A 19,481-nucleotide genomic window follows, 5' to 3' on the forward strand; every position below is an offset into this window, starting at 1 on the left:
GCCGAGCCCTGGCCCTCGCATGCGAGCTAGAGAAACAGGTCTCGGGAACAAAAGGACGCTTCGTGGGCGAGGAGAGTCGAGCTCCAAAGCACCCCTCCCCCCATTTCGCTGTCGTCCGTTGCAGCACGGCCTCGAGGCAAATTACAGCGCCGTCGGCCGGCTTGGACTTCGGCCGCGGGAGCGCAGTGCGACACTGGCGGCGAGCGGCGAGCACGCACGTTCCAAGAACGCGGGGGCGAGAAGGGAGATGGGCAGACGCGCCTCGCCTTCCGCCCAGTCCCTACCGTCCGCTCCTGCATGCGGATAAAGTAAAAGCATATGGTCTCCGCAAAGGAGAGGACAGCGCGTTGGCCTGTTAAATAATAAAATGCATTGAACACTGATGCGCACACTTCATAAAATAGAAACCAACTGCACTGAAGTTTCCGCCACGGTGATTATGAGACTGCCTTTTTCTGTATACCGATATTGTAAACACGTTGCTTTCGTTAAAATTGGCTATGACGGCTGTTTCAATAACGGAAGTTTTCTTTCGCGAAATCACTGCTGCAGCGACGTCTGTACCTCGACGTCATCCAAACGACGTAGCTTTTCGAGACTGCAAACTGGCAGGACAAAGTTTTCACATTTTCAGGGTACACAAGCCTCTAAACACTGCCCCCCCCCCAAAAAAAAAAAAAATAGAAGGAAAGAACAGAAAGCCGGCTCGCGAACATTGCCGTCATCATCATTATCAGCCTATTTTAAGACCACTGCAGGACGCCTTTCCCAATGACACCCTATCTTGTACGAGCTGATTGAGCTCAGGACGAATAGCCCCACCCACTTTATATGTAAGGAACTTTTGATTAAATAAACCTTTATTCTTTCTCCTTGATTCCTTTTCGACCAACTCGCTGCCGTCGTCAGCTGCGCTTCCCCTCCCTTGTTTTATCCATTCCGTTGCTCTAAGGTACTACCGGCTGTCGGTCCTAAGCATTGCGTGACGGACCCAGGTGCATTTCTAGAATATCAGCTTCCCCCTGTTTATCCTCTAACCCATTCTGCTGTCTTCCAATCTATTATTGTTAAGCCTATGTAATTATATGTTTCTTTGTTATCCTCCAAGTTTGTCTCAATGTGTTAGAACTGGCCATATGTAATTATTGCGGACTTTTTGCTGAATGGACAGAGGTGAATTGTCTGTCATGATTTGGGAATGCCTGCCGTATGCACCACACGAAGGTTAGGGGCCCTTATCACTTGCGGTCCCCTATACTAATATTCTCTGTCTCTACTGATGCTAATATCATGGTGTCGAAAGAACAACACATTTCTACGAGCTGCGCAGCCTTGTCCACTCGAAGGTCGCAGAGCTGTTGTCAGGATGGCAGATGACCGGTGAATAGCGTGAATGCGAGTTGTAGCCAGTCAATCACTAACACGTGGCTCAAAGGAGCGAAGGCACAACTGCGTCCAAGCACATGATGGCTGAACCTCTGTCCCTGCCTTGAACTCTAACAGCACTGATTGCCACGGCGCGCGCACGAACTCGAAAGATTGTCTTTGTTTTCGCACGATAAGTCGACCAGAGACGGGACGCGTATAGTACCTAGCATCAGTGTTGTAGGCGTTACTGAAAAAAAGTAACTAAATACGTTACTCTTTTCGTTACACTAAATAAAAAGGAACGCGTTACAGCGTTACGTTACTACACAAAAATGTAACGCGTTACCGAAAAACAGTGACGGACGTCACCTCTGTCGTTACTCTGCAATCATAAATTTTAATCAATGTGTCTTTGCTGCAGGAACCCACAATAAGAATTTTTTAAACGTCAAATTTGTGTTTCACGTAAAACTTCTAACCCAAACAACGGTTTCACCAAAAATGATGATTTAACGAAAATTATTTGCACAAATATACCGGACCTTAGCAATGTTATAGTGGCTTAAAGTTGCCTGTAGAGTTACATGTGATGGCCTCTGACTCTGTGGCACATGGTGAAGCCATTTTTCTCAATGTGACATTACACGCAATATGAGATTCAAACATCAACGCTGTCCGCAAAGAAAGCATCACTGAACCCTCAACAAATTTACAGCAATTCTGACGGCGCTCTTCTACTAGCAAAATAGATGCGCAAATTTTGTAGCAGTTAAGAAATGCTTTAATGGCCTAGTAAAGGTTCCTTTCCTCCCGTGAAGTTGACGGATAAGGTCCCTGGTGATGTAGCTCGGCGGGGATGAAGTATACTCGACAGGAGACGTTGGACGATTATTTCCACTTGACAGAGGCTGCACCCGGCATGGATGGCGCTGAGCCCCTCTTCGCTGCTTACGTCGCTCTCCAACTGCCCCCGCCCTCCGCCCGTGGCTCGTATTCCAACGCGAGTCTGCCGGCTCGTGGCTCTCGCATTCCTGCTCGCACCAGCAGATTCTCAAGTGCGCTGTTATTTAGAAGGGGGGGGGGGTGCAGCCGACTGTGCGATTTGTTAGTATTGAGGAAGGAAAGCCTCAGTTACCGGAGACGAGTTTCGGGCGATCGAGACGGCTTCCAGGAGAACGCCACTTCTCGTCGGCGCTAGCAGTTTCTGGTACCAAGGCAATGACGCTCCGCGACATAACTCATGCCCGGCCCTACACGTTCCCCCTGAGAGGATAACTGAGCTTTGAGTCCGTTCAGTCAGTCTAAACATAAGAGGCCGTGATATGGCAAAGGGAAAGCCTGCGTCCGTACAGCTGAATCGCAAGGCGTTTTTGTTCGCGTCCAGGCCCAGTGGGTATAGTCCCAGGGCCAAACAAACAGACAAAGAAGTAAAGAAAAATAAAATAAAAAAAGAAAACATGCACACAGGTAACATCGAGCCCAGAATACAAAACAGCATGCTAACAGTCTTAATGTGAAGGGTGCTAGTTGTAGCGTGCTGCCGCCGTAACGGTGCAAGTCACCCGCGTCAAGTTCGTGGAATTATTCACAATTGCACAGGTACCACATGTTTGGCGATATGAGGAAAACAGCACGTCGTACAACGGCACCGTAGGTGGCAAAGAAAGTTGTCTTAACCTCTGGCGGTTCGCAAGCATTTCCAGGGGGATACACCAGGAACGTGAGGTACGATAGAAAGTTGCTCTGACACGTGCGTGGAGGCAACGCAACATCCGGCTTCGCCAGGCGGTTAGTTCGTCCACTCTAAAACCCCTAGATTTTTCCCTCTTCTTTCCGGCTCTTTGGTCCCAGGTGTCGAGCAGCCTTTCCATCATCCTCAGGAATGCTGCTTTCCGTAGCTGGGTAGCTTGGAAGAACGACTGGCATCAGTCGACGGGGCCGGCTGGGCGAAGACACCGTTTTCCAAGATTGCAGACAAAGCATGCAGGGGTTGATCCCTGCTTCCAGGTAGCAGGAGTTGACCCTTTTCTTGGTCGCAAGGCAAACGCTGACCGCGATGCCGTGAACTTCCAACGAAGTGCAGGTGTTTGTTCGCTTCCCCGTTCGGTCAGGTGCTCTGGCGCAACACACACACACACACACACACACACACACACACACACGCGCGCGCGCGCACGCACACGATAAAAATACTGTAATACTGGAACGACCGCGGCAGCTAAACCCCACATTTTATCATATAGTATAACAATTGATTATTTCCGTCAATACATGTTGATGGAGGGGCAAGAACAAAAAGCCAGAGTCTGCTTGACTATGTATGTTTCCACCTCTTTACAAAAAAAAAAAGAAGTGCATGACAAACAAACAGACAGTAGAATCACGCTGTTTGATAATAAAGTAACGGTTTGTACAACGCATAACCGACAATACAATGTAAATACAATATGACTAAAGCTATAACAGTACATAGCGAATATTTGCATGATTCATAATGTTATTCACAAAAGAGGAACACATTCATGGAGATTGGGTTTAGTTTGTAACACTGCGAAGCCCGAGCATCAGCAGTTAACATGCAAAGGTCTGACGACGTAATACGAGGAAATCTAAATATCGGAATCGAATGATAAGTTTGATATGTATGGTAATTGATAAGTACCCGACGGCCACATATAGTTGTTCCTTGCAAAAGGTAGACCTCCCAGACCAGTTTACGATGATGCGGATAGGGTGATTCATGCGGACACACAGCGGCAACGTGGATAATGAGTGTAGGTGAACGCGCAGTATTTCTTGGTGAACCAAAGACACTTTGAACGCTTAGCCGTCAACGGGGGGGGGGGGGGGGGCGAAAGGGGCGCTGCCCCCCCCCCCCCCCGTACAACACAGTTTCATACCCCCCCAAGACAAAATCCAACCGGCGCCCATGTTTGCACGTATCTATCTATTTAGCCGCCTACGTCTTCGTGCTCTCGTGGCCGTTTCATTAATTTTACGTACACCAACTTGGCATGCCGTGACATGAGTGTATGAGGAACATAAATGACAGGTCATAACATGAAACTCATGTCAGACACGTCATGATTTACACGACACGGTCTTGGTGCTCTCGCGGCCGTTTCATCAACTTCATGTACACCAAAATTGGGGTGGCAAGCGTGCATGACAAACATAAATGACAGGTCATGTCATGCATGTCATGTACGTTGTGACACACACGGCAAGTTCTTGGTGCTCTCGTGGTTGTATCATCAACTCGTTATATGCGAAAATTGGTATGGCGTGACATCATTGCATGGCCAACATGAATTTTAGGTCATAGCATGAACTGTGTGACATGCATGTCTCGTACGTCATGACATAAATGGCAAGGCACCATCGTGATGTCATGGTGGTCTTTTCATTACCTTGCTATATATTAAAATGCGCGTCAAATGACGTCCGTGTGTGACGAACGTGAACGACCGGTGACGACATGAAGGTTCATGACATGCATGCATGTCACTGTATCATAACATGAATAACACAAATTACATGATGCGAACGTCGCGAAGCCGTCGCCATCATTGTGTTAGCGTGGTATATAAGAATGCACATGCATGCCTGACAAACTTGAGATAGTGAGTGACATGCCATGACATGAATGCATTGAACGGTCTCAAAGCCAATCAATGAGACGCTTTCAGCTCCTCGCAGGCTGCTTCGCATTACATAGATTGTCAGTGAGTAGGATCTGCACATTTTTCCTTAAGTTGGAACCAAATAAAGGCACTTTGACAGTTTCTATCTATCTATCTATCTATCTATCTATCTATCTATCTATCTATCTATCTATCTATCTATCTATCTATCTATCTATCTATCTATCTATCTATCTATCTATCTATCTATCTATCTATCTATAGGAGGAGGAGTGTCCAAAGCGCCGGCTCCCGCGTGGGCCTTTTGCCGTGAAATCCCGCGTCGCGCCGCTGCTGCGCCGGACCCGTGGCCTTTCCGCGCTCGGGAAGCGCGCGGAAAGCGAGGGGCGTCTGCTACGCCCTGTAGTTTATTGCGCCGCGTTTCCATATAGGGCACTTGAAGTCTACTTAACTTTTATAATTCGGTACGGAATGGAGCTTATCCATCTTTAAGAGAATGCAAAAAAATCATGTGTCAAGCGGCATCAGCGTGTCCTAGTTCCGGTCACAGAGTTCGAGAACGTCGGTGCGCGTGTAAAAACGCGTAAAAGGGACACGCACAAGCAAATAACGAAAAAAAAAACTCTGTTCGCACGAGTAATCGGGCAATAGCATCACGCATGCACGAATTAAGAGTAATAAAAAAAGTAAGTTGCACGCGCAGTCAGCTGAAATACTTGCGCGCAGTGACCGCTTCACGAGCTTTTTACTCATAGTCGCCACTGGTTTGCTAGCCATATGCACACCGCTTTATTTGACAATTCACTAGCCTCCACAAGCTCTTTATTATGTACGGAGCACACCAGGAAGACGCAAGGGAAACAAAAAAAAGAAAAAAAAAAGAGTAGAGACGGCCATATCACCGCGATGCTGTTGGCTTAGTTTTGTTTCTGAGGTATACCGTACAACAAGGCTCACCGTGCGCAAACATTTGAAAGAAAAGCAATGCTAGGTAAACGAACCTTATTCGACAAGTTTTTGCATAAAAGGCGGAATATAGAAAATGCTATACAAATATCCAGATATCAGGAAAAAAAGTTACAAATGCCCCCATTCTTACTGTACAGGCTGCCTGAACGAAAATGCGGTAAGAAATTGACAAATAGAATAAGTGTAATATCTCAATCACTTCAGAAAATTCTTAAAATGCAGAGATCGCTTATGTACCCAGCCTGAAAAAATGCAACATGCGATTATATATATATATATATATATATATATATATATATATATATATATATATATATATATATATATATATATATATATATATATATTCGCATATGTTGCAATGGATAGCTGAACGTCAGTATGAAACGTTCGTGCGAGATGCGTGCATTGCTTCAAGCCTTCACCATACGAAATGAAAACAGTGTCAAAAAGCTCATTCTCAATTAACTTATGTTTTCACGGTTCTCGGAGGTTAGCGTTCGCCCGGTTCAGAGACTTTACAAAAAGATGTGGACGAGTAGTTACATAAAATACAATTGTTTCTGCGGCAGTTGAGTGCGCGCCAACAGGGCACCCGACCGCAATTTCCCGCTTTTTCCTGATGACCTCAATATAGCGTCCACCACAATTTCGTGCTGAAGCTCCGGAGTACTTAAATAGCGAGTCTGCTCATCTCTTGAATAAATATAAAGAGATGACCAGACGGGTAAAGCATGCCTCTTTTGTCCCGCAGACGCGTGCAATCAGCTGCTCTGAACTGAGAATCAAGTTTGTTTTCGGGCGATCGCTTGTAGCATGAAGTGAGGCATACACGATGTTGCACTGTTATCGTTTCATTCTTTTTGGTTTGTCTTTTCTTTAACGCTAAAGCCTTAGATGCCTCATCAAACACGAAAATTGACCGTCGGCGTCCCGCGTAGCCAACACGAGTGATGCACAAAATCATCACGCGATGACGTCGACAGGACTTGAGACGTCACTATGACGTCATTCAACGTGACGTCATATGATGACGCCATCATATGACATGGTCGCTTTCTATTGCCTCCGTGATCGGGGGCCAATCACGGAGGCAATGTAAAAGCAGGTGAGGTGCAGAAAGCTTGCAATGCCTTCGATCCTGTCGGCAGTCCGAAACCACGTTATTTGCAGAAAGCTTTCGGAGAGCGGCGAGGGAGGATCAATGCATCGACTGACGAAAAAGATGGCTTTCGTTTTCGAGTCATCTCCGGCGAATGCAAAAGGAACCATGTTTTTTTTTTTTTTTCGTGTAATTTTTTCGCATACATATTACCTATGCAGTCAGTTCTTCGAAATGTATGGGTAAGTCTAACATGTTGACATCGATATTGGTGACCACAACGTTTTTTAGAACCTGACGGAAACAAATCGTCAGACCACACATGGTCAGAATTATTTCTGGCTACAGAAAGCGGGTTTGCCAGCCACACACCACATTATTATTGTTAGTCGTTACGCAAATGGCAAGCATGTCAAGTTAGTGATGCCATGACCTATCGGTCGTGTTGGGCATACGTACATCCGTGCCCCTCCGCGCCAATTTTCGTGTATACCAAGTGAACGAGACGCGAGTTACGCGAGTAATTTTTTACTTTTGGTACCGCGGCCACGCCGACTGACACATTCGGCTTCGCATGAAATGGCTTGAAACAGCAGAGCGCCGGAGGCAGCCTTGTAAAACAAATCGAATGCATGAAATAAAAGATAGGATATGAAGGGTGCAAACGTACGCGTTATAGCATGCATGAGCTAGTTACTACGTGCATATGTGCTACCGTTCTCCTGGTTATCTCCAGTTCATTCTCTCCTGCAGCAAGTTTACGTTCGTCATTCCACACGAAAGTAAGCTAAGCGCCTTTTCTCACGATGAAGTGCGCTCAGGATGCGTTCCTCAAACAGCCGCGGAAGTGTGGACCAATGCGGTGACAAACCAGCTGCAAAGATATATACAAAAACCCCGTTTCACAACGCACAAACATGTTCTCTGTCTGATAGTCGCTGCAGTATTATGTTGCAATGACGCAGTACTAAATGTTGCCCAAATTTCCGCAATTTTAGCTGATAGCGGCCAAAATATCACGCGCGTAGCAGACGCTCGCCGCTTTGACGCGGCGTCCGCCGCGGAAAAAGCCCACGAGTCCTAGAGTACAGTGGCTAGAATAGGGAAGTGTGAAGACCGCGCCGCCTGCGCTGACGCTCTCCACCGATGCCTCGACCGGCGCTGTCTAGGTGGCGCTGGTTGTAGCTTACACGTCGCTCGCTCGGCTCGCTGCAGCGAAGCTGCCATGTCAAGGCTGATTTGTGGCGGATATGGTTTTGTTTGCGCCGTAAATTTACTATACTATATTGCTGGGCGTAAGTGTCTCATAAATAAATGAAATTCGCGGCAGATATTATCAAACATTATCACCGTATGGTATGACCGTACGCACAGTATCATAAGTGAAGCTTTACATTCGCAAACATCGCGGCCAGCTAAGCTTGCCACTGCTTGTGATCATTCCTTGATGCTGAGAAATGTAACCGATTAACATTTTGAGGGGATTGCCATTTCACAAGGTCATACGCAACCTCAAGAAGCATGAAAAATGCTACTATGACATTGATATTCATTTTCTTCATGTTGTTATACAGTATACTTAACATTTTGCATGAGATATTTCTTAAGGATTTAATTATTCTTGCGTATTCACACTGGAAATATATTTCAATTAACAACTGCACAGAAAATCGGAGAGCTTTTCACTCTTCTCACGCATTTTATTTAAAGTGGAAGGCATCAAAGTAGGGAAGAAAGCTAGCACACTACAGGATGATGCCCATAACATCGCTCTTCGAAGCTTGAGGTGCTTTTATCTTCCTCTTGCAGAACGTTTCTGTTTGTTTAGAGGTTTCGTGAAGAAGTGAAGCCGTGTGAGAACAAAAAACTAGATTATACGTTGCTCGTCAAATTTTGCTTGTGCAAGTCGCACCCTACAGATGGTACGGTCTGCATTGAGTTAGGAAGTTCAACTATAGTGTCCCTTTGGAGCTTATTATAACTGAACCACAATGTGAATGTGTCCTCCAGTGCCTCCACAAATGAAAATAGTTCCGGTGACAGGTACAAAAGCCCTCCAACATCACAGAATGCTGTGAATGACGCAAGATCCTTATCTGCGTTCTCGAGGGATGTGAGCAGCTGCTCAAAACAGTCCCGGCATTTCGTTGCCATAACTTTCCTCCGTGCCACATAGCCGGCCAAATAGTACACCAGTCTTCCGTCACTGACTTGCACAGGATACACATCGTCAGACAGGAGAGTCGATGCCTGTAGTAGACTTGAACATTCGTCCAGGTTTCCAGTGTCCAGTAAATTGTAGACATGGATGGCCACTTCATCAGTTCCAACTAATGACGTAAGTATGTCACCTGCACAGTTGCCCGTGCCTGCTGCTTTTACCAAATTATAAAAGCTAAGGGAATTCACGGCAGTAAGGAACTGGGTCGATGTGGGATGATCATTGCACCCGGATAACTGACGAATTATGCCGAATAGCTTTCCGATTGGATCTTGGCGATTGGAACGACAGCATTCTTTTCCAAAGGCTTGTCTGCTCTTGGTATATTACGCTGCCACTGCTGGAACAAATGGTCGTGTTTCGGGACTCCAAGCAATGAATGCTTCTGCTTGCACGATTTCTACCCAGTTGAGCATCTGGGCACATAACAGTGGCTCTGACGTCTGCTCGTGGCACACACCCCACAAAAGACATAACGTAAACATGACAAGGCTGTCCGACCAGCAAATGCAGCACGAAAGAACAGCGTAAACATGCAAAAGAATCACGTTTGACCGGCGAGTTGCAGCGTTGAACAACGTGTTCAACCTGAGAGCCTGACGTGTATACGACAGCGCGCGCCACCTAGCGGAAACATCGTAAGGCGGCTTCACTACCTCCCATTGCAGCCGCTTGGCGGTGATCACACTTCTAGTATTCTAGCCACTGTACCGGCGCTTTGGACACTCCCCCTTTTCTAGGTCACTCTAGCCATGGGGAACGGCGCGCGTGGTTCAAAAGTGCCGTTTTCGCCGAACTGCGCTTCGCGCGGCGCCCTGCTTCGCTCACGCGGTCGCATCTCGGTGGTAGTTTCGGTATCGCGTACTGCCGCGTGTGTTTTGCACGCTCGTGAAAGTCGCTCTGACAGAAAGTTTGACAAAATACCGCATGCATGTCGTGTTGCCGGATGCCCGAATGATGCACGCCGCCAGTGTATGCCGCCGCGCCGTAAAGGCGGGCAACGTTGGGCACCACAACAGTGACGCGCGAAATACCGCTTTCAGGCGGGTGATTTGAAGTGCGCTAACGCGATGCGGACCACTAAAACGTGATTTTATTTCGAAATAAGCACTTCCTTGGCATAAAAGTAGCACTACGAGGTTTCTGGACCGCTATTTCAACAATCAACGTCAACTTAATATTTTCCTTTAGTGTCCCTTTAAGTCCTTGGACGCGGGTGTGATTCCCGCGGCCACGGCGGTCGCATTTTGATGGGGGCGAAATGCAAGAACACCCGTGTACTTATCTTTAGGTGCACGTTAAAGAACTCCAGGTGGCCGAAATTAATCCGATCCCCACTACGGCGTGCCTCGTAATCATATAGTGGTTTTGGCACGTAATACCAAGGAATATAAACGAAATGTTGCCTATATGGCACATGGCAAGTCATTACAATAAGAGTATATATAGTGAAAATAAAACATAGCAACAAAATTCATTTAAAGGAAGTGTACAGCTAACATGAAAAAGCGGATAGAAGCAAATCCGGGACAGTTTCTTTAATGCTCTTTTCTACACTCGCGTTAGAAATATTAATTACACAAATTTTTAAAAGAGGCTCCTTATTAATAATTTGTTGCCACCATAAGCCGATGAAATACAAATCGTTCATATTCTAACGTCGTGACGGAAACGTAATCGCCATGTACAATATAATTATATCATTAGCATTAGGCATAAAATAAACGCACCAGTATTGATATGATATAGCTATACTGGTGAAAAAAAAAAAATAGAACTTCAACTGTTCTTCAACTTCAACTTGGCACAGAATGCCTTAGACCATGCAATGCAAAACGTTCGCGTGTGCTCGAGGGCCGGACTTAGGCCTTTTAATGAGCGGGCCCGAGTAAGGTCCGGCCCGCAGCCTCGAGCCCGGGCCCGGCCCAGGCCCGCGGCTTCAAGCCCGGGCACGGGCTAGGCCCGCACTTTCAAGCCCGAGCCCAGCCCAGCCGGAAAACACTTCGGACGGCCTGGCCCGGGCTTTCGGGTCGGCCCGGGCCCGCGCAGTACTCTATCCCATAATCTGAATTCGTCATCAGACTCATCACACAGCGTCGCGCACGTACGCTTTGAAGGTTTAATGTTTCGGTTAGTAACTAGCAAAGGCCAACAAGCGCGTCATACAAGCAAATCGCAAAATGTTGGGCGTCACCACCTTGAGGTTTGTTTTGCCTTCGGTTGTACCCCGCGAAGGCGGACACGCTTGTCTTCCCATTTGCAGTATACATATAGACGTCAGACTCTGCCCAGGCGGCGCTGCGAAAAACACCGCCACCAGCGCCCTCATCGTAGCCCTGGCACTAACTGGGTAGTGCAAAGAGAGCCGCCCGCAAGCGAATGTGCATAGGCCGCAATATAACCCTCCTCTTTCGTTGGTGTCGAGGCGCGGTTTCCTGAAAATCAAGGACCTGGAAAGCTTCTTCCGCCAATCCACGCTTCAGAAACAAAGGAAGCTGATCAAAGCGAACTGCGAGTACAATGCAAAATAAGTTTTGGTTATTCCCGCTCGCTGCAACTCGCAAGTACAAGCGAGCATCACACGACACCGAGTTCGAGGCAAGCCCTCCGACATCCGTTCTCTAGAGCCTAAATGCGTTAAAATCGGGTATACACGTATGCCACAGCGATAAAGTACCTACGTACGCGATCAATTTACTTAGCTATGCATCTTACGATCAGTGGTGCAAAACTCGGTTCATCAGGGGCGAATGGCTCCGGCGATTTTCGCCCTTTGAGTTGCATTCTCCCTTAATTTATTTCTCGCTTCCTGTGCATTGGAGTGTTTTATTACGCATCCTCAAATGGTCTCTTGATGGTCGTCTTCCGTTTGTATGTACTGCAAATGGGGATACGTGCGTGTTCACTTTCGCGGGGTACAACCAAAGGCAAAACCGTGGCCTCCGAGATAGCTACGGCAACCGCGGAGGACACGGGCGAAACAAACCTGAAGGGGGTCACGACCAACATTCTGCGATTTACTTGTATGACGCACGTGGTGTTAGAACCAGAACTCTGAGCCTTCAAAACGTACGTCCGCGATGCTGTGTTGCGACGACCAACTCGTCGCGGTGTGCGTATCACGCGTCTCCAGTCTGCCTCTAGCTGCTCACTTCGTGTTACACGACAAGCACCGCGATCTTAGCCTCTGCCGAGCTTCATAGTCAAGGTTACCACGGTTCTCCATCAGGGCTACGCAAAACAACAGCAGAGCAACATTATCACACTTTCTCATGCGACCGGCTATGGAGAACGCGGGTACTTCGCTTACCGAACACGCTCGCAACATCCCATATCCAGCGATCTCGCCTTTCTTCTTCGTACGACAACTATGGAAATCGGTAAAACTGAACGTTGTTATTCAGTCTTTTACGTCCGTGGCAATTCACAACGCAACAGTGCGTCTTTTGCGGAGTTTCTTCGTAGCGTGCGGAGCGCTCTCGTCTGCTGCTGTTTTCGCCGTCGTTCAGGCGAGTGATCCAGCAAGCACTTCACGACGGCTCGGTAGCGCGTCCGACTAGCGGAGAGCAATTCACAGCTCTCGTCCTGAGTGCTAAATGCGCAAACACACGCGATATTAAGCTCAATCGTTATTTCGCACTCGCTAATTGCACCTGGTCCCATAGCAAACTGTGCGAGAGAGTCGGTCTATGCACTACTCAATACTTCTCCGACAGGTGGCGCCACACATCTTGGAAACTCCAGAGTCTGACGTCTATATACAAACGGATGGCTACCGTCAACAGAACACTTGAGAATGCGTACTAAAACAGTCGAACGCACAGGAAGCGATAGCTGAAGGGAAATGAAACAGAATGAAGAGGCGAAAATCGCAGGGGCCATTCGTCCCTGATAAAGCGAGCTTTGTACCACTGATCGTAAGATACAGTCGCGCTCAGTATGACTTGCAACACGAGAGAGCGTGGCCTCATGAGTTCAAAGGATAGAGCCCGGCTTCAACTTGTTTTAGGGGCGAAGCTCCTTAGGGTGCAGGTCGTTCCCTCCTCTGTAGTAGTATGTATGTATGTAGCCAGCTCTAGTTTAATGAATTGCTCACTAAATGGCGTTTTATGTATTTCTTAGAGTTGCTGTTTACAGACGACAGATGGCGCTTGTATAATGCGAACGTGGGAAGTCGGAAACCGGCAATCGAGCATTGATTATTGTCTCATGACAGAAGGAATATATGACAAACTTAGAGAGATGAGAATAGACGGGGAATGCATTAACAGCTTGGGTAGTGATCATAAACGCATAATATTACAAATGGGATATAAAACTGATAATAAGAATATAGAATCAAAGTTTGGCAGCTTGTATCTAAATGACAAACAAATAACAAATATAGCCGCAAGAGTCGAGGAAAAAGTAGACGAACTACCAGGTATAGACTGGAAGTATAGTGAGCTGCTACATATAATCACAAAAGAAATGGAAAAAGAGAAGAAAACGATTTGTTGGAAAGGAAAGAGAAAGCCAAAAAGTTGGTGGAACAAAGAAATCCGGGAGGCGATCGAGAAGCGACGTGAGGCATCACGGGAGCACAGACAAGCAAAAAAGGAGAAGCGGCCACAGGACGAAGTCAACCAAATATGGGAAATATATTTAGAGCAAAAATCCATTGTGCAAAAATTAGTCGAGGCAAAAATTAAAGGTGAAAGTGAACGCTGGATGACAGAGATTCGCGAAAAGAAGAAGGCCGCGCCTAGGATATTCTGGAGCCACCTAAAAGCGCTGGGTAGGAAGTCTGTCACAATACAACAACGTTTGGTAGATGAAGGAGGAAATCAATTGGAAGGGTATGAAGCGCTAGGTTACATCTGAAAGATAACAGCCGATTCGTTTAAAAAGGTCGCCCAGGGGATTCCCCCGGTGAGTAAAAGTACGCAAAGGAGTACAACCGACGAAGATGTGGTACTAGAGAATTTCAATTGGAAGAAAGCCGAAGGAAAAATTTCTAAGCGCACTACACCGGGCTTAGATAGGGTTCCCGTCAGCCTCATTAACGAACTCGGACATAACACTAAAGAAGCACTGCTGAAAGCCGTAGAAAAGTGCTTACAGGAGAGGGAAATACCAGACAGTTGGCGAAAAAATAGAATGAACTTAATATATAAAGGCAGGGGAGAAAAGGATAACATTCGATCGTATAGACCGCTAACCATTACATCGGTGCTATATAGGTTGGCGATGCAGGCAGTAAAATAAAAAATAGAAGCGTGGGTGGAACAAAATGATATTTTGGGAGAACTTCAGAATGGATTTCGAATCGACAGGCGGTTAGACGATAATCTGTTTGTTCTTACTCAGTGTATAGAAATATCGAAAATAGAAAACAGGCCCTTATACGTAGCTTATCTAGATATTACCGGGGCGTATGACAACGTTAATCAGGAAATTTTGTGGGATATACTGGAAGAAGTGGGCATAGGTGACGACTGTATACAGCTTTTGAGGGAAATATACCGAGAAAATACAGTTCGTATAGAATGGGAAGGAATAAGTAGCAAGGACAGCGTTGAAATTAGCAAGGGGCTGAGACAGGGATGTCCTTTGTCCCCGCTGTTATTCATGCTGTACATGGTGAGGATGGAAAAAGCGCTAGAAGGTAGCAACATTGGATTTAATTTGTCACACAAACAGGTCGGAGCGATGGTTGAGCAGAAGCTTCCAGGTCTATTTTATGCTGATGATATTGTCTTATTTGCGGACAGTCAAGATGATATACAGCGACTGGCAGATATATGCGGAAGGGAATGTGAGGCTCTAGGACTAGAATTTAGTGCAACAAAATGTGGATTGATATTATTCAATGATCAAGAAGACCATGCGGTCTTTATACAGGGCCAAAAAATACCGAGGGTAAGCGAGTACAAGTACCTCGGAGTATGGGTAAATGAGGGGGATAGATATATGGAGGTACAAGAGAAAGCATCGGTAGCAAAGGGAAAGAGGAATGCTGCAATTATGAAGCACAGAGCTTTATGGGGGTACAATAGGTACGAGGTGCTTCGAGGGCTGTGGAAGGGTGTGATGGTCCCGGGGCTTACATTTGGGAACTCAGTGGTGTGCATGAAGTCAGAGGTACAATCAGGAATGGATGTAAATCAAAGGACGGTGGGCCGCCTCGCGTTGGGCGCTCACGGGAAGACGACAAATGAGGCTGTAAAGGGTGATATGGGCTGGACAGGCTTTGAAGTGCGGGAAGCTCAGAGCAAAATGAGATTCGAAGAGAGGCTGAGGAAAATGAAGAAGAGTAGATGGGCAGAGAAGGTTTTCAGGTATTTGTATAGAAAAAGTGTTGACACGCAGTGGAGAAAAAGAACTAGGAGGCTCACCAGTAAATATACGGCTAGCAGTGCGGGCGATATGGCAACAAGGAGCATTAAGCGGAAGGTCAGAGAGGCGGAGAGGACTTATTGGATGGCAGCGATGGAAAAGAAGCCGGCTCTGAGTAACTACCGAAAGGGAAAAAAGGAAATAAGGAGGGAAAGGTTTTATGGTTTTATGATAATTCAAGGGGAAGCGCTTTACTGTTTGAAGCAAGGTCGGGCTGCCTTAGAACGCGTAGTTATAAAGCGAGATTCAGTAACGAAGAAGAACAATGTACATGCTGCGGGGGAACTAAGGAAACGATGGAACATGTACTGATTGAATGTGGCGATATTCACCCAGGTATACGTGTGGGCACGAGTCTACATGAAGCCTTGGGTTTTAGGGACAACAATGGAAAGCTGAACATGTCCGCGATAGAAATAAGTAAGAGACGGTTAGAGTATTGGTGGCAGAAAAGTAGAGATAAAGAACAAAAATAAATAATGGGATAATAAGGTCATTCTGCCTTAAGAGGTAGAGAGATAGACCGTGAATTTGTATTTTTTGGTATAATAACATAGATTTAATCAATGTAGATAAGGTATTAGGCCAACATGAAACAAGGAAGCTTTTTTTTTTTTTTTTCCCGAGCCTGGTGGCAGACATGTCACCGCCCCGTTACAAAGGGGACGCTCATAGCATCCATCCATCCATGGCGCATGTCACTGGATGCCTGCGCTCGTAAGAGGCGCTCGCTCTTGGCGAGCTTTCTCTTTCGCTTGGAGTCGCCGGATGGAGGTAGACAAGGAGCTTGCTCTTGGCGCGCTTTCTCTTTCGCTCGGGAGCGGACACTTTCCCTGCATTTCAGCGATCACAAAGCGGTGATAATGAAGGGACCACGTAAACCAACAGTACAATAAAGGTTTGTTGTTTAATATATACACGGTGTTTCACACTCTTTATATGATGTACTGTGCGAATTTCACGGAAGAGTTTCACGGTTTACCGATGACTCCCTCCGGAGCTTCGCCCCACTCATCATCATTCACCCCGTGGATATGCTGTTTAATTTTTATTTCAACAACTAAATGATATTTCCTCATTTGTGATCATCCCCAAGTAAGAGAACAGAGTTTAGTTATGGAAATAACAGCTAGTGGAAGCTATCAGGGGCGTAGCCAAGGGGGGAGGGGTTGGGGGGTTCAAACCCCCCCCCCGAAAATTTTCAGTTTTGCTTGCGTATATATACACGCACACATACAAACGCACGCCCGAACATACATAATGTATGGTTGAACCCCCCCCCCCCCCCCGAAAAAAATTTCTGGCTATGCCCCTGGAAGCTATATATGCACAGGTTTAGAACTCGTGAGGCCACGCGCTCCCGTGTTGCAAGTCATATAGAGCGCGACTGTACATAGATAACTAAATTGATCGTGTATGTACTTCATCGCTTTGACATTATGTATATACCAAAGTTTAACGCATTCAGGCGCTAAACAACAGACGTTGGAGGGCTTGCCTCGAACTCGATGTTGTGCGACGCTCGCTTGTACTTGCGAGTTGCGGCGCGCCGAAATAATTGAAACTTCTTTTGCATTGTACCCGCAGTTAGATTTAATGAGCTTCCTACTTTTCTGAAGTGGGGATTGGCGGAAGAAGCCTTGGAAGGTCCTTGATTTTCAGGAAACCGTGGCTCGACAACAAAAAAGAAAGAGAGGTCTGTTGTGGCCTATGCACATTTGCTTGCGTATACGGCTCTCTTTGCACTACCCAGTCAGCGCCAGGGCTGCTTTGGCGGCGCTGGTGGCGGTTTTTTTCGCAGCGCCAACTGGACAGAGCTGATGTCTATAGCACAGCCATTTATAGCATAGCCACGGCCGCTACATAAAAAAAAAAAAAAACAGGTGCGGCCTGCTGCGTCGCGTCGCCGTCAATGGGCAAGCGCGTCCCCGTCCAGTTCACAGTTGCATCCGCAGTTTTTGGTGAGGACACCACTAGTACGGTACGCAAGGCAGAGGCCAGTTCGTGCTATTAGTATTATGTAGCGGCCGTGGTGCTACAATGTGGTCGGCTCGGGATTTATGCGTTGTTCGTGTGCTTTTAATGTGATCGTGTGTATGAGTAGCTTTCCTCGTGTTTCCTGCGCCTGAGTACGCTTATTTGGTGTGCGCGTCTGTGGCGGACGGTTTTTTCTAGCGGTGAGATGCCGCGAAGCTGTTGTGTGCCGCTGTGCAATTCAAACGCGAGAAGAGACGCTACTATGAAGCACCACGAATTCCCTAGCGATCTTCAGCGTCGGGAAGCGTGGCTGAAGAATATTTCTCGCCAAGGACCGTCAGGTAAAACAAGTAAGTGGGAGCGAAGCGACAGGTCGCTGGTATGTTCATTACATTTCACTGAGGATGACTATAAAAAGAACACGAAGATTAGGATTTTGCTTCCGACTGCGGTCCCGACTGCGTTTCCCGGTTATCCGCACTACATGCAAAAAAAAAAAAAGAACACGCAGCCCAGAGAACGCTGGCGAATGATGCAGCTGATGACGCTGTAGTTGGGGCAGGTGATTGTGAAAGCTCAGGGGAAAGCCCGAAGATCAAAAGTTCCTCGCACCCTGTTCAGCACACCTGCACCCTTATTCAGCGTGTCATGAAGGCAGACGACGTCAGAAAAAGCAGCAAGTTGTGCCACATTCTGACGTCAGCCTTGCTTCCACATCTCAGTCACTGTGGACATTTCGTATGTGAAAAAAAAAAAAAAACGACCACGCTCACACTGAGGAGCTCTTCGAGGTATTCTTTAAAAAGTTGCTGCGGCCTCTTATAGCCAATTGCAGGGGCGTAGCCAGGGGGGGGGGGGTTCAACCCCCCCCCCCCCGAAATTTTTCAGTTTTACTACAAACGCACGCACGAACATACATAAAGTATGGTTGAACCCCCCCCCCCCCCCTCGAAAAAAATTTCTGGCTACGCCCCTGGCCAATTGGGCTGGAAATGCAAGTGCAACTGTAGAGCGAGTCTTGACGTTGTCGCATAAACCTCTGTCAAGGAAGGTCTTCCGCCTGTGAATAAGCTTTTCGTTAGTTAGAATAAAATTGCAGTAAAAGTGTTAAGGTGTTCGTCGAATCATTTCACCCTTCTGTCGCCTGCTCATGCAGTTATAAATTTTCCACAAGCTCACGTACATTAATATGTGGTTTCCAATTCGTGACATAATAACATACATCCAGGCACGTAGCCAAAACATTTTTTCTTAGGGGAAGGAGGGTGCACGAGGAGGATTAACAAGGTGAGTTTCATCCCAAGTGCAGGGGCGAGTGGAGCTGTTGGGAGAGACATGCCGTCAGAAACACGGGCAAGAGCTAAAATTAGTAGCGCGCAAAAAAAAACAAACAAAAAAACAAGAAAATAAACGGGAGACAAAAGGAAGAAACGTACACAGAACAAGCGCTTGTCAGTTCTGCGTATCTTGTTTTGCCGCTGTTTCTTTACGTGCCCCTGATTTCATGTCATGCAACTTTAATAACCTGCCGCGCTTGTTCCTTGCCGAGAATAGAGAGATAGAGGAAAAGTCAAATTTCGGGAGAAAAGGCGGCCACCCTCCTGAGTGCCTGCATCACTCACTGCTTCGTCTTGAAGAAACACGTAAATGTACTCAGCATAATTCGTAATAACGAGAACTTCTTTTCATTTCAGGTGAGTAAAGCAGGCAACCTTCATGAAGAGTACTGAGGCCCACTCTACGAAGTATCGGTAGTCCTAGGGCAAACTGTTCACATATGTGGGGTAATCGGCATTTCTAATAACGACTTCAATATTCAACC

The sequence above is a fragment of the Rhipicephalus sanguineus genome, chromosome 1, assembly GCF_013339695.2.
Source record: "Rhipicephalus sanguineus isolate Rsan-2018 chromosome 1, BIME_Rsan_1.4, whole genome shotgun sequence".
In the NCBI taxonomy this organism is placed as follows: domain Eukaryota; kingdom Metazoa; phylum Arthropoda; class Arachnida; order Ixodida; family Ixodidae; genus Rhipicephalus; species Rhipicephalus sanguineus.